The sequence below is a fragment of the Choloepus didactylus genome, chromosome 18 (genome assembly GCF_015220235.1).
Source record: "Choloepus didactylus isolate mChoDid1 chromosome 18, mChoDid1.pri, whole genome shotgun sequence".
Taxonomy (NCBI): domain Eukaryota; kingdom Metazoa; phylum Chordata; class Mammalia; order Pilosa; family Megalonychidae; genus Choloepus; species Choloepus didactylus.
The window spans coordinates 5,134,343-5,148,468 of NC_051324.1; the positions used below are offsets into that span (position 1 = coordinate 5,134,343).

General features: G+C 39.5%; 1 pseudogene; it reads left to right on the plus strand.

Moving 5' to 3' along the window:
* Positions 1-13,763, plus strand: part of LOC119514589 — a 67,255-nt pseudogene extending 53,492 nt beyond the window's left edge.
* Positions 13,764-14,126: the final 363 nt, after the last annotated feature.

Below are 14,126 nucleotides of genomic sequence, written 5' to 3' on the forward strand. Positions count from 1 at the left end.
CCTCAGGCCCCATCACTCCACGCACAAGTCTGTAGCTGTTCTGATTTCTGAGTAACAGCTTCCACATAACCCACAGCATGGCCTCCTGCTTCCCCTCCCCTCTAATAAAAGTGGTTGTTGTGCGGCTTCTAGAAATGGTCCAGAACTATGCTGAGTACTTTCCAAAGCTTATCAATCAGTCTGATTACAAACCTGAATACTGGGTTAACTGTTATTGATTTATTTTTTTAACTGAAGGAGTAACTGAAGCTTGGAATTGCTGAATAACTTACCCAAGGTCACATGACTGGAAATGGGAAAAGCTGGGGCTCAGATCTAAGTCGGCCTTGCTGCCAAAGGCCAGGCTCATTCCGTGGTGCCAGCTTGCTGTGAGAACTGCAAGTGTCATTCCTGGCTGGGAAGCACCTTAGCCACTTATCGTCATGATTGGCAAGAGCCGTGGTCCTCAACCCCAGCTGCACGTGGAATTACCAGTGCCCAGACCTCTTCTCGGTTATTTCCAAGCTGGGCTCAGGCTTGATGTCTTCCTTCAGGGAGATGGTTCTTCTGAAGATTAGACTCCTTCTTCTCTATATGCTGAATGGATACAGATACTGTCTGGAAGTTTGAAATGAACTATGGGGAATCAGCTTTTTAGGGACAGTATACTATGTTACCCACCAGGAAGTCTTTAATGATGCACATGAGAGATGTTTTGGGCTGCAAAACCACCAAGCAAGCTTAAAGAAGAAAGGGACTTTATTGAAATGATCTTAGGGTATTTCATGAAATAAAAAGAGGAAACAGCTGAGCCTCAGAAAGGAATGACTCTCTCTGGAGAAGCCAGAATGTCGTTTCTCTCTCTCCATCTCTTGTTTTTTTCAATATATTGACATTCTTCTTCTCTTCTGCTATTGACCAGTGGTTCTCAAAGTGTGGTACCCAGGTCAGTGGCATCAGCATCACCTGGGAACTTGCTACAAATGCAGATTCTCAGGCTCCAACCCAGATCTACTACATCAGAAACAGGGGGTGGGAGCCAGCAACATGTGCTTTCCCAAGCCCTCCAGGTGATTCTGGTGCTTGCTGAAGATTGAGAACCATCACCACAGACCATGCTTCTCTGTTTCCACATGGCAGGTGATAGACGGTGACATTGCCCACCTTTTACATGCTATAGGCTCAGCCACCAGGCGAAATATGAATCAACTATCACTTATTCCCCAATTCAAATTTACTTAGAAGGCACTCAATGATAGAGCTTGGATCAATATACAACTGCTAGAATATAAACTATAGTGGAGATGGAGGTAGGTGGGGAATGCAAGTTACATTGTATGCGCATTATTCCATCCGTGGGATTCTAGAGCTCATGCTTGATTTTGTGAACATTTGAAATGTACCTTGACATGGAGGATTAAAGGCATTTTAACTACACCTATCCTGGGAGACAATAGAGGGCAAAGGTGGACAAGCCCTCCCATACTTTTCTCTCCTTTCCCTCTAATTCCTCCCCCTCCTAAAAACAAAACAAAACAACCACAGAAACAGCCAGATTCCAAGCCTGTCTGCCTTTCTCCCCTTCTCCTCTTCTCCCTTCCTTTTCTTCTTTCTCATCTTGCAGGCAGCCATATTGAGCTCCTATTTCCCTCCTTTCACAGCACCAGTAAGAATTCTCCAGAGTCTTCTATTTACAAAGTACACACGAAGGCTGACATTTTGTCTGGAATGGACAGGAACGACTGATACAATGGGGAGCTTTTCATCACAGCCCCCATGGGGTACCCTGGGATGTTTAAATGGTCAAGACCAAACTTAATTCAAATCCAGTAGGCATTATTATAAGGCATGCTGGCTAGTGTGTCTTTATTGCTCTCATTTTTAATTATGAAGTGTAATAAGGTCACGTTTCTGGAAATAGAACTCAGTAAGATACATTGGTTTAATTTATAAAAGTAATCTCCTTTCACATGTGATATGTTTCATTCCACTTCAGCTAAAACCCACATCAATAGCAGAAAAATGTAACAGACTTCAATTAGCTTCAATAATCCTTCTGCATGATGATGAACAGGGAAAAAGAGAAATTGGTATCTCATAGCTTCATCATTTAAGGCCTTTGATGATATAAAATAGATTGCCTCTATTTATTTCCTGGTTTCAGTCCACGTCTTCTTGAAAGATTGTACTTTGATAAAATGATTTTAATAAAACTGAGGTGAAAAGAATTCCTTGGAATTGAGTCAAGAAGCTTTAGACTAGGCGGTAGAGTGAATCCAGAAAATCTTTTGCAAACTGGAGGGTGGAAATGATATGCACTTAGGTGGGCTTGTGTTGAAGACAAGAGCAAAACTCCAAGTGGTATCTGGTAGAATCCCTAGCCTTGTGGGGGGAAGTGATGATGGAATATTTCAGTGTTGGAAATCTTACTCCTAAACTGCTCAGGATCAAAAAGTTTTTAGTTGAGCAGGGAAATTGTGCAGTTTATTCAAGCCCTACCTAAAAAATAGTGTGGAATGAATTGGTTAGTGATCTGGGAGATTCAGGAAGGAAAAAGGTAGAAGCAGAGGACCCAAGTTTTAGGACTAGATCTATATCATAGGTCCTTTCTAAGTCCCATTTTTTTCATCTGTGAAACAGGGAAGCAGCTAAGTCACACTGGTAGTTTTGTCAGTATCTGTCAGTGAATTGTAACTATGGACTAGATAATATCTGTAGTTTTTTTTTTTTTTGATAAATGTTTTTTAATTCCATTTTATTGAGATATGTTCACCTACCCTACAGTCATCCATGGTGTACAATCAACTGTTCACAGTACCATCATATAGTTGTGCATTCATCAGCCCAATGTATTTTTTAACATTTTCCTTATACAGAAAGAATCAGAATAAGAGTAATAAATAAAAATTATAATAAAAAAGAAAACCCAAATCATCCCCCCCATCCTACCCTATTTTTCATCTAGTTTTTGTCCCCATTTTTCTACTCATCCACCCATACACTGGATAAAGGCAGTATGATCCACAGGGTTTTCACAATCACACTGCCACCCCTTTGTAATCTACATTGTTATACAATCATCTTCAAGAGTTTGGTAGTTTCAGGTATTTACTTCTAGCTATTCTAATACATTAAAACCTAAAAAGTGTTGTCTATATAGTGCATAAGAATGTCCACCAGAGTGACCTCTAGACTCCATTTGAAATCTCTCAGCCACTGAAGCTTTATTTTGTTTCATTTTGCATCCTCCTTTTGGTGAAGAAGATGTTCTCAATCCCACGGTGCCGGGTCCAGATTCATCCCTGGGAGTCATATCCTGCATTGCCAGAGAGATTTACACCCCTGGGAGTCAGGTCCCATGTAGGGGGAGGGCAGTGAGATCACCTGCCAAGGTGGCTTAGTTAGAGAGAGAGGCCACATCTGAGCAACAAAGAGGCACTCAAGGGAAGACTCTTAGGCAAAATTATCAGCAGGTTTAGCCTCACCTTGCAGCAGCAAGCTTCGTAGGGGCCAGCCCCAAGACAGAGGGCTCAGCACGTCAAGCCGTCAGTCCCCAGTGTTTGTGAGAACATCAGCAACAATCCAGATGAGGAAGTCCAACACCTCTGCATCCTCCCCCAACTCCTCGGGGCGGGGGGGGCCCAAATATATATTTTTATTCTCCACCCAAATTACTTTGGGATGTGTTGCTCTATAGCTTTTTATAGTTGATGAAAAGCTGCCATGTATACAATGTTATTTGATCCTCACAAGATTTGTTTGAAGAAGACATTGAAGAAAACATCTCCATTTTACAGATGAGGAAACACTAACTCTGATCAAGAGTGACTTGCTTAAGTTGACTTGGATAGTGTGGCAGAACTAAGTCATGAACCAGATTTCCTTCCAGTTGGCCTTCAGTTGAATTCCATTTCAGTTCAATATACTTTGACTCTGCCATGTGCCGAGCACTGGAGATATAAAAATTAATGAGACAATTCTCAGATCTTTAAAGGTAGAGAGCTAGAAAAAACAAAACAACAAAACAGAGACTTCAACATTACAGATTGAATCCTATGACATTGCTGTTTTTATAGGTCAAAAATGTTGGTGATTTCATTTGATTCAATCTAATAATCTGCAATTGCTAAGATAGAAGCATATCAACAATTTTCTTTACTCAGCTTCTTTTCCTTCTATTTGTGGCAGTTCTCATCTGCTTCCAACAATAATCTGTCTACTTCCTGAAGAGGTTGGCTTCTTCTAGTGACTAAATTTCCGATCACGTTACATGTTCACACCAGCACAGAAGTGGGCACTGAATGACATCTCTGGCAATTGGCACAAACTTCTCTGTTGCCTGAACCAACACTAAGTTTATGTCTAAATAACATTTCTCTACTGATGCTGTAAATACAAGGAACCAGTGGCTAATGAACTAATTACTTACAGGCTCTGAAGTTACCCATAACAAAGCTGGAACATCCGAGGCCTAGGGTACCTAGTGTTAAGCTGTCAAAGATAGCAGGAGTTTTGATGAATAAAGATTTAGTGAAGACTACTAATTTATAGGCCAAGAGTTGTTTCAGTGTTGTGTACTAGACTGATACTAAACTGCAAAGATTTAAAATGTTGTGTGAGAAAGGGACGCTCGCTCAAAAATGTTAACAGTTAAAAAGAGAAGTCAAAAGCTTGAGAGTAGGGTTCAAGAAAACAGTTCTTCACTTTAAAAGACAGAAAATACGATGGCATCTCTGAAGACAGAAGGAAAGAGTCATTTAGAAGCAGAAGGATTAAACGTGCTGTTCCGAGAGATTGCGGATGAGGAAATGGGTGGGAGGCAGGATAGAGAGAGAGTTGCCATTTGTGTGTGTGTTTGTGTGTGGGGGGAGCTTCTTTAAAAGAAGAAGAAAGGAGAAAATTGATACTGATAAAAAGGCATTTTAAATACATGAGGAGACAGGTGACAGATAAAGAGAGACTGATTAGGGAAGACAGACCTGTATTATTAGAAAGTGATAGAGCCTGCTAGACTATGGAGGGGGAGGTAAGATGAGATTGAAGGTTTGAGAAAGAAAGAGGCGACAGATAGTCAAGGAGGGGGGAGTTGTGTGGAGAAATGGGGTGTTAGGGTGTGTTCTAGGAGATTATTTTAAAACAGAAGAAAAAGTCTTTTGAAATAGTCCAGATAAGATTTGCTATGGTATTCTCATTCTACAGGACTCTCAGAGTTATATTAAGAATACTTTGACATAGAAAATAACTAACAAAGTATCATGAAGCCCAGACTTCTACTATACCCTAATTTGCTTTTTCAAGTCATCCCCTCCACAAAGGGTAGTGAACAATGTGGAATTTACTGAATCTTTCATTGAGGCAAGAGGTGGAAGAGGAAAGTATTAGGGAAAGCAATACTAGCTTCTGAAACAACCAACCTCCAAATAACGAGAGTATATTTCTTGCTCACTCAAAGGCCTCCCTATTTGGGCAGCTGTCTTGAGCAGCTCGTTTCAGAGATTCTTGTTCCACCTTGTCACTCCCCCATTCCCTGGGACCTCAGAAACCCCCAGTGGACTTTCTGTGTCCCACCAGGTAATGTGAAACCGGGGACACCTAGAGCAGGCATCGGCGAACAGGCCCAAGGCCCAAATCCAGCCCACCACCTAAGTTCTGTGCGGCCTACGAGCTAAGGATGGTTTTACAGTTTTAAATGGTTGGGGAAAAAATCGAAAGATGAGTAATAGCTTGTGACATGTGACAATAAATATGAAATTCAAATTTCAGGGTCCATAAATTTCAGTTTTATTGGAGCACAATAGTGACCTAGAAGATCAAACACCCAATACTTAACCACCTCGCACCGGAAAGTCGCACATCCCTTTGTCCACCTTCAGCTGGCAAGAACCAGCAACGTGGTCCCACCCAGATCAAGGAGGCTGGGAAATGGTATCCCTGGCTGGCCACCATGTCTGCCACACAGGGATTCATTACACACATTTCCGAAAGTAGATTTAAAGGCCCTTTAGATAAGTCTACTCTCCAAAGTCCATTTTTCAACTGTGTCACCAGAGGAAAGGTGTGTGTGGAAGGGGCGTGGGGAGTTCTTTCATTGTGTCCTCCCATGTGTTGCCCATCCTGGCTGGCTCAAATCTGCACCCCTCAGGCTCTCCACTCCCACCCTTCAGGCCCCTTCCCCCTCCCATGCTGAGTGGTTCAGTTATGCTTGAGCTCCCGGTCCTAAATGACACACGTGTGCTCAGCAACATGGGAGCCAGCCCTTTAAAATAGGATCTCCTGTCCTTAAAAGGACAAAGGCATCAGAATGCATCAGAATATTCTTCCAAGGAGAGCAACTCCTCGCAAAAGAAATCGGGGTCAGGTAAACAGCATTCCCTCCTTCCACTTCCAGTTTTAATCAACATAAAATTTCAACATATTCAATTCAATAGCCTATGTACTAGGTACCTTAGGGCTCCGTTGGTACAAAGGTTGGCTTATTAGAAATTTACAGTTCCTCTATCACCCACCACTTAAAGCTGCCAGAAAAAAATATAAAATGTCAGTGAAAATGAGTCTACACTGTAAATTCAGCCTCGAGACCCATTTCTTACATGTTCTTTCCTTCAATTGCCGCCTCCTAAACCACCGATGAATAGGAATTCTGAAGTTTCCACTGAGGCACAAAAAATAGATAAACAGTCTCTGCTCTCAAGGGAATCACAGTCCACTGGAAAGACAGACTTTTATACATCCGTGGATTATAAAAGGTAGACTAGCATCAGTGCTTAAATTGAGATCCAAACAAAGTATTCAGCAGACACAGGAGTGCGGTGATTAATCGTGGCAGATGTTAACCAAGAGTAATGATTTTAAGTGTCAGGAATAGAAAGCCTTTCTGCCTCATGCTTGCAGTGCTAATCCCAATTCATTCATCACCAAACCTCACCTTGCCTGGCTATTTATCTTGACCGCAAACCCAGCTCTACTCAGGAAAATCAGTCATCTCCATTTATCCTTTGATTGCCGAGACTCAGAAAGGATAACTGTTGTCTGCTGTATTTCACGCTCATCCATTCACGTGGTAGATGAGCATTTTGCTAGGTGACCTCTTAAATCGAGGTGGCTTTTGATGCAATCCAAAGCTGAGACTTGGGAATATAGGAATCCTATAGCCCCATGATACATTTGATGACACATCTGTTTCGTTGTCCCCAGTCTGGTGCTCTAGTGAAAATCATATCAACTACCTTCTCTTTAGGGGGCTTTTCATGAGTAGATGCCAAGATGGGAAGATGATTGACATGGGATCCTTTCCCTCAAGAAAGAAAAGTCTGTCTGCAGAGAAGCAACAATGCACAAGGAAAATTACACAAATAAATGTACCAGAAGGCACAGAAGTCAGAGAAATGAACTGTAACAGAGGAACCTGATCTGAATCAACCCTCATTCCTCCATTAATATAAGAAATGCCCCTCCTTCTTGTCCAGATGAATCCTTCCACCTATAAATAGCATGTCCTCTTGTTTCCTATGGCTTAATCTTTTCTCCCTACCAACTTCTTGTCACTATTAAAGATGTACGTCTCCTCCCCTGTGGAGGGGAAAAAGACTAGCCTTTGACGTCTCCTCTGGCTATCTTTCCTTTCCTTTCCCAGCCCAACATCTGAAGCCAAGCCTACTCCGATGCCCCTCATCAGGGCTCCAATCACACCATCAGTGGAGCTTCATAAAAATTGAGGTGTCTCAGTCTTGGCTCAGCCCGCCTTCCTTCTTCTCTGGCAGTCCTGTATTATTGGAGTTTATGGATAATGCCACTATGTGTTAACATGTGTTTCCTTTTCTTGTGCAAATTGTTAAATATTCTCTGTGATTCAGATGTCATTTCACCTGGAAACCTTAATCCAGGGGTTGGCAAACCACAGCCATTGGTCAAAGTCAGCTGCTGCCTGTTTCTGTAAATAAAGTCTTACTGGAATGAAGCCATGCCCATTCATCTATGTCTTGTCTATGGCTGCTTTTGTGGTAAGCTGGCCAAATTCAGTTGTTGTGACAGACAACACATGGCCCACAAAGGCTAAAATACTTACTAACTGACTCTGTACAGAAAAATTGAACAACTCTTGCCTTAATCTTTCTCATAGTTATTATTGTAGGCTTGTTGTGATCTTCCATTCTCCTTCCCTCAGATACATTGATGCTGGACTTTGAATTGGCCACATCTTCCCAGAAGAATCTTTCATTCCAAAAGGAGGGGAGAGTCCCAATACAAGGAGGGATATTCATATTTGGATTACCTTGAGCTGTAAAGCAGGGCAGCTACTGTACCCATAAAAGATCCAACTATGGAATAAGACGACTAAAGTCAACACTCCTTAGCTCCTCAAAAATTGTTCTTCTTTCTCGCTTAAAATGCCCCTGGGTTCATCTTATGAGTTGAGCACAGATGAATTTCTGAGTTGTGCTCAGACAAATGAGTTCCTCAGAGAGTTGTGGCCCCTTTTATGGACCCTGAATTGTTATAGTGAAGGAAGGTGTCACACAAGAAGAGAGGCTCTAGAAAAAGATGTTCGGAGTAAAAGTGTTCACAACTGACAGGAGTTACATGGATAATACTGAGGTAAATGAGAGGACCACAAAAAATTTATTAAAAGTGTTTGCCCCTGAGGAGTGGGACAGGGAGTGGGATGGAAGATGCTGCTTTTCATTGTGAAGACTTTGGTTCTCCTTAATTTTTTTTTTTTGTTTCCACATGGGCCTGTGTTACTTTGAGGAAATCTCTGGGCAAATTACTTTAACTCTCGGCTCTCCGTCTTTGTGATGGAGAAAATCATTCCTTCCCACTTACCTTCCCAGAAACTTAAAAGAAATGTTGAGTGTAGATGTAATCAACTGATTAGAGATGCAAATCCCATTTTGGCCAAACAACTGGATACCATAACCTAACTAAGTTGACCCATGAAATTAACCATCACAGAGGGCTAGAGCTCTTTCCATTGACAAATCTAGTGTTGTTCTCAAGATCAATTCTTGTTTAAAAAATTCTTGTTAATTTTGTTTCCAAGATGAAGCCTCCACCGTACAGCCTTCTCATAAGACAGATAATATTCTTTGCCTTTCTAGGGTTTCTTGTATCCTTCTGTATGAAAATAAGGTACTACAGATTTGGTTTTTCCCTCTTTTTGTTAAGTACTCTTAGAAGCGGTAGAGGAATGTACATTTCTAAATTCTCCCCAAGGCTCTTACTCCTTTTACAAAGAAAGACGTAAATAGTTGGATTTGTGCATAAATACATTACTTAGTAAAAAGAATTTTTTCTTTCTGCTTTGATTTTGAAAGTAATTTTTCCCTTTCTACTTTAAAATTTTTCTCCTTTTTAATTACACAAGTTTAAATTTATAAATATATGCCTTTTATATGTGATTCAAACAATACAGAATTATACAGAGTAAATGCAGAAAGTCCCATTTCCTTCCTCCCCTATTCCCAATCCTCTTCCCAGAAGTTACTACCACCAAGTGGGAGCATATTCTTTCCATCACTTTTCTGTGCAGACATATTATATGTGTGTTATTATCAGCCTTTAAAAAACAATTGGGGTCGTACTATGCATATCATTCTATAGTTTGCTTTGTTTATCTAAAATGTGTCTTAATCTTCTCATATCAATATATTCTTTTGACAGCTGCATTATATTTTATAGTAAAGATGTAGCATTACCTTATTTCAAGATTCCAGGATTCCAGGAGTAAGCTTGACCCTGGCATCGAGGGGTTGAGAACGCCTTATTGATGGACATTTAGTTGTCTATTTTATTCTATTCACAACATTGCCACAATAAGTATCCTGTATTCAAAGATTTCCTTAATATAAATTCCTAATTTATTTTCAGTTTTGTAGATACTAAGAAATTGCCTTCAAAAATGTTGAAGAGAGCCATGGGGTGTTTTAGGTCATGAGAATTGTTTAAAATGGAGAGTGATGAGGATTGTACAACTAAGTGATGATAATGTGAGATATGGATGGATTATCGTGGATATAACGTACCATATGTGAATTTAGGAACCCCCTACTCTATAAGTCAAGCCCTAAATCTTGAGGCTTGCTCTTGTGAAACTTAGGGTTGTGAAGGGGAGACTAAGCCCACCTATAATTATGCCTAGGAGTCACCTCCAGAGAACCTCTTTTGTTGTTTAAATGTGGACTTTTTCTCTCTAAACCTAACTCTGCAAATAAATCCATCACCCTTTCCGCTACATGAGACAGGACCCCCCAGTGAATGAGTCTCCCTGGAGATGTGGGACATGGATTCCAGGAATAAGCTTGACCCTGGCATCGAGGCATTGAGAATGCCTTTTTGACCAAAAGAGGGAAAAGAAAGGCAATAAAATAAGGTTTCAGTGACTAAGATAATTCAAATAGAGTTGAGAGGATGTCATGAAGGTTACTGCTATGCAAGATTCACCTACATATGCCAAATGACCACAATATGATAGGCCCAAGTCAACAGTAGTCCTGAAAACCCTAAAGAATGCCAAGATCCCTATCTGAGATCTATAAAATCTTCACTCACAAAGTTTGTTCTTCAGAAACTTAAATCCTCCAGAGAACTCCTGTGTCAGCTAAGTCCCAAAACCCAGAAGCAATAGCCTCTTCAAGAACATCAACCAGATTTGTCCCCTTTTCTCATAATGTTGACACCCCTTTTCAAAATGAGCAAGTTAGGGTGGCCACTGCCCAGACATCCCTGAAGATTGGGAAAGTGATTAAACTAGAGGAAGGGGTTGCAACAGACAATATGGAATTTAACAAAGGATTATGAATACTGAATCTCTGTATAATTTTCTTTTTTTCTTAGTTGCCAGGGTACTAGAATAGTAGAAGGAAAGAATTGAAATGGCGGGACTGTAACCCATAGCATCCTTTGAGATTTGTTCTACAGCTACTTGTTAAATTGTCATTTGAAAATTGTCACTTTTTTGTATATATGTTATATTTCACAATAAGGAAATAACTGAAACTACGGTACTATAAATCATAAAATTTTTGGAAATTTCCTATATAACTACTTGCTAAATCATACTTTGAAAGTTACTGCCTTTTTGCATGTATGTTATATTTCACAATAAGGAAATAACTAAAACTGTGGAACTGTAACCCATAACATTCTTTGAAATTTGCTCTCTAACTATTTGTTAAATTGCACTTGGAAAATTATCACTTCTATGTATATATGTTATATTCTATAATTAAAAGTACAATAAAAAGTGTTTCATCAATTTATAGTTCAAGTAACAGTAGAGGGGAGAATCTGAATCATTTGATGATCACCATTAGTTGATTTTATCAAACTTTTAAATTTTTTCCAATCTGACAAATTCTTTTTGTATTCTTCAGAAAACCTATCTTGAGGATCTTCACTCTGAATTTCATTTCCACAACATGTAATCTGAAGCAAGTCTCATTGCCACTTACTAGCTGCATGATCTTGAACAAGTTGCTTCACTTTTCTGTAGCTTAATTCCTCCCCCTGTGAAATGGTAACAATAACAATAGCCAACTGCTAAGGTTGTTGTAAGGATAAAATGGGTTAAACTATGTAAAGCACTTAGAACAACACCTTGCACATTGTAAAAAACATGTAAATATTTTGCTTTATTATATTTATATTATCTAATATAAAATTATATTGCATTGTTTTAATAATTATTATTATTTTTATTATATTTTCTTTTACTTTCCCATATTTAAAAAAACAAATGATTTTGGTGTATTGTTTTTCTATTTGGCCACTTTGTTGAATTAGCTTATTAGTTATGATAATTTTTAGCGGTTTCTCCTAGACTTTCTTGGGAGGTAATTGTGAAGATTAAAGATTTGGTACCTTCCTTTCTGATAGTTAAAACTCACATCATTTTCTTGTTGTACTGCTTTGCCTTTTATTATTGCTAATATCCCAGTGGAAATGATAGTGTATATCCTTGTCTTGATCCTGATGGTTAAGACTCCCTCCAATATTTCACCATTAAGTGGGATGTTTACTGCAGGATTCTGTAAATACCACTTTAGAGTGAGGACATTGTGTTCTAATAAAATGTCATCAAAGGAAAGATGTTGAATTTTATCAAATGCTCTCTTTGGTATCTTTTGAGGTGACTATGCATTATTTAATTTTTATTGGCTAATATGGTGAATTATATTAGTGAATTGCCCACTGGTAAATGAGAGAAGCCATTTTGGCATTCTGTAATTACACTGTTGGATTTGATATGCTGATATATTACTTAGAACTATACCATCTATGTATGTGAGACTGGATTACTTTTTTTTCTCATGTACCATCTTTGCAGATTGAGATAAACATTTTCCTATATTTTGTTATGCTATAGAATAAGTTAAATGTCACACAGATGATCTGTTCCTGAAGGCTGGGCAGAACTTGCCTATAAAACTCTGGGGCCCCGAGACTTCAGGGGAAAATCTTTGATCATCTTGTCAGTGTTTTGTATGGTAATTATTATATCCAGGTTTTATAATTATTCTTGAGTAATTTCTGCTTTCCTAAGAAATCACTAATTTTGCCTAGATTTCCAAATTTGTTAGTATAAGCTGGTATAAAATATTCTCCTAATTAATTTCAAAGCCTCTTTTACAGCTATCATCATATAATTTTACTTGCCTTCGATACTGCTTATTTTGTTTTTTTTTTTTCTTTTTTTCTCCTTTAATCATACCTGCCAAAGATATACCTAGTTCATTAGTCTTTACAAAGAATGGACTTTGGTTTTACACATCAGCCGTGATTTTTTTTAGCTGTTTTCTATATCATTAATTCCTGCAGCTAGCCTTATAGTTTCTTCCTTTTACTTTGTGTTTGTTCTGTTATTTTGTTCATCATGTTTTAATGTGGGGAATGAGACAGATACAGGCAATAAAACATAGACACTATTTTAGAAGTCTATAGCTAACACAGTAAGAACACAAAAGAGGAAGGGATTGATTTTATAAAAGTGGACTAGGTTGGGGCTGGGGCTTCATGATTGAAAGATAAGTGAGCAATGGAAAAAGTGTCCAGCCCTTCAGGCTTGTAAGTGGTTAGATTATTTCTGAAAAAAATTCATACCCTCAAGCCCACAAAACATGTTACAGTGATTGCCTCTGAGGAGGGGAAGCCAATACCTTTATGCTGTTTGATTTTATTTTACCATGTGCATTTATTACCTAGTCAATAAATGTATTTTAAAGGGAAAAAATGAAGCCCATTCTGTAGGACGCAAAATCTCTTAGAACTGGAAATTCTCTCAGAGGTGAACTACTTTAAACTTCCTGCTTAATTTAAAGATTGTTTTAAACCTGGGGACAGAGAGAAGTCACTGGAAATCTCAGGGGCAAGCAGTTGCAGGTTGGAAATTTCTACTAGAAGTCAGACTGCATGAGTGAATAAACCTGCTTAACGTAGGCAGTGGTTGCAGGGCAGCAGCCCAGTATCCTGGGAATGCAGTTTGCAAAGCTGTGGAGGGAAGCAGCCTCTGGATCCAGCCACAGCAGTGACAGGGGAGAGAAGGAGGGTTTCCTGCCTGAGGCCAGCATCCGCCTTAGTTTCAAGGCCACTTATCTCTGGCAGGTTGTGTCTGCCTCCACTCACCTAACAGCTTGCCTGGCTCTGGTTTTCAGCTTCTGAATCAGCTCCTGCAGCAGACAGCTTCCTCGTCTGCCCTGGGTTTGACCTGCGACAGCTCTTTATTTCCTGAGCACACAGCCCCTGTCCCCAGGTTCAACCACTTTACTGCTTCTTCTGCCAAGGAATAGGGAAGTCGTTGTAAGTGCAGATTGTAAATAATCACAAGGTCAGAAATGGGTATTGAAAGTTGGGTAGAAAGAACTTGAAAAATGGAATTCTAGATGGATGAAGGCAATAATTGAATGTTTATCTGGATGAGTTGGAAGATCAAGTTTGTGTGGGATGGGAAATGAGAGAGGTTGTGGTCTAGAAGGTTGTATTTGGAAAAAAGGAGGTCCAAATTAAGAATCTCAGAGGGTAGGGCTAAGAAAGGAAAAGAGGAAGGATATAAATGTGCATTTATTGAGTACCATCTGTGTTCCAGCATCTTAAATAGATGCCATCATATTTGGTTCTCTCAACTTTTCCACATTTAAAAAAAGGACTAGGAA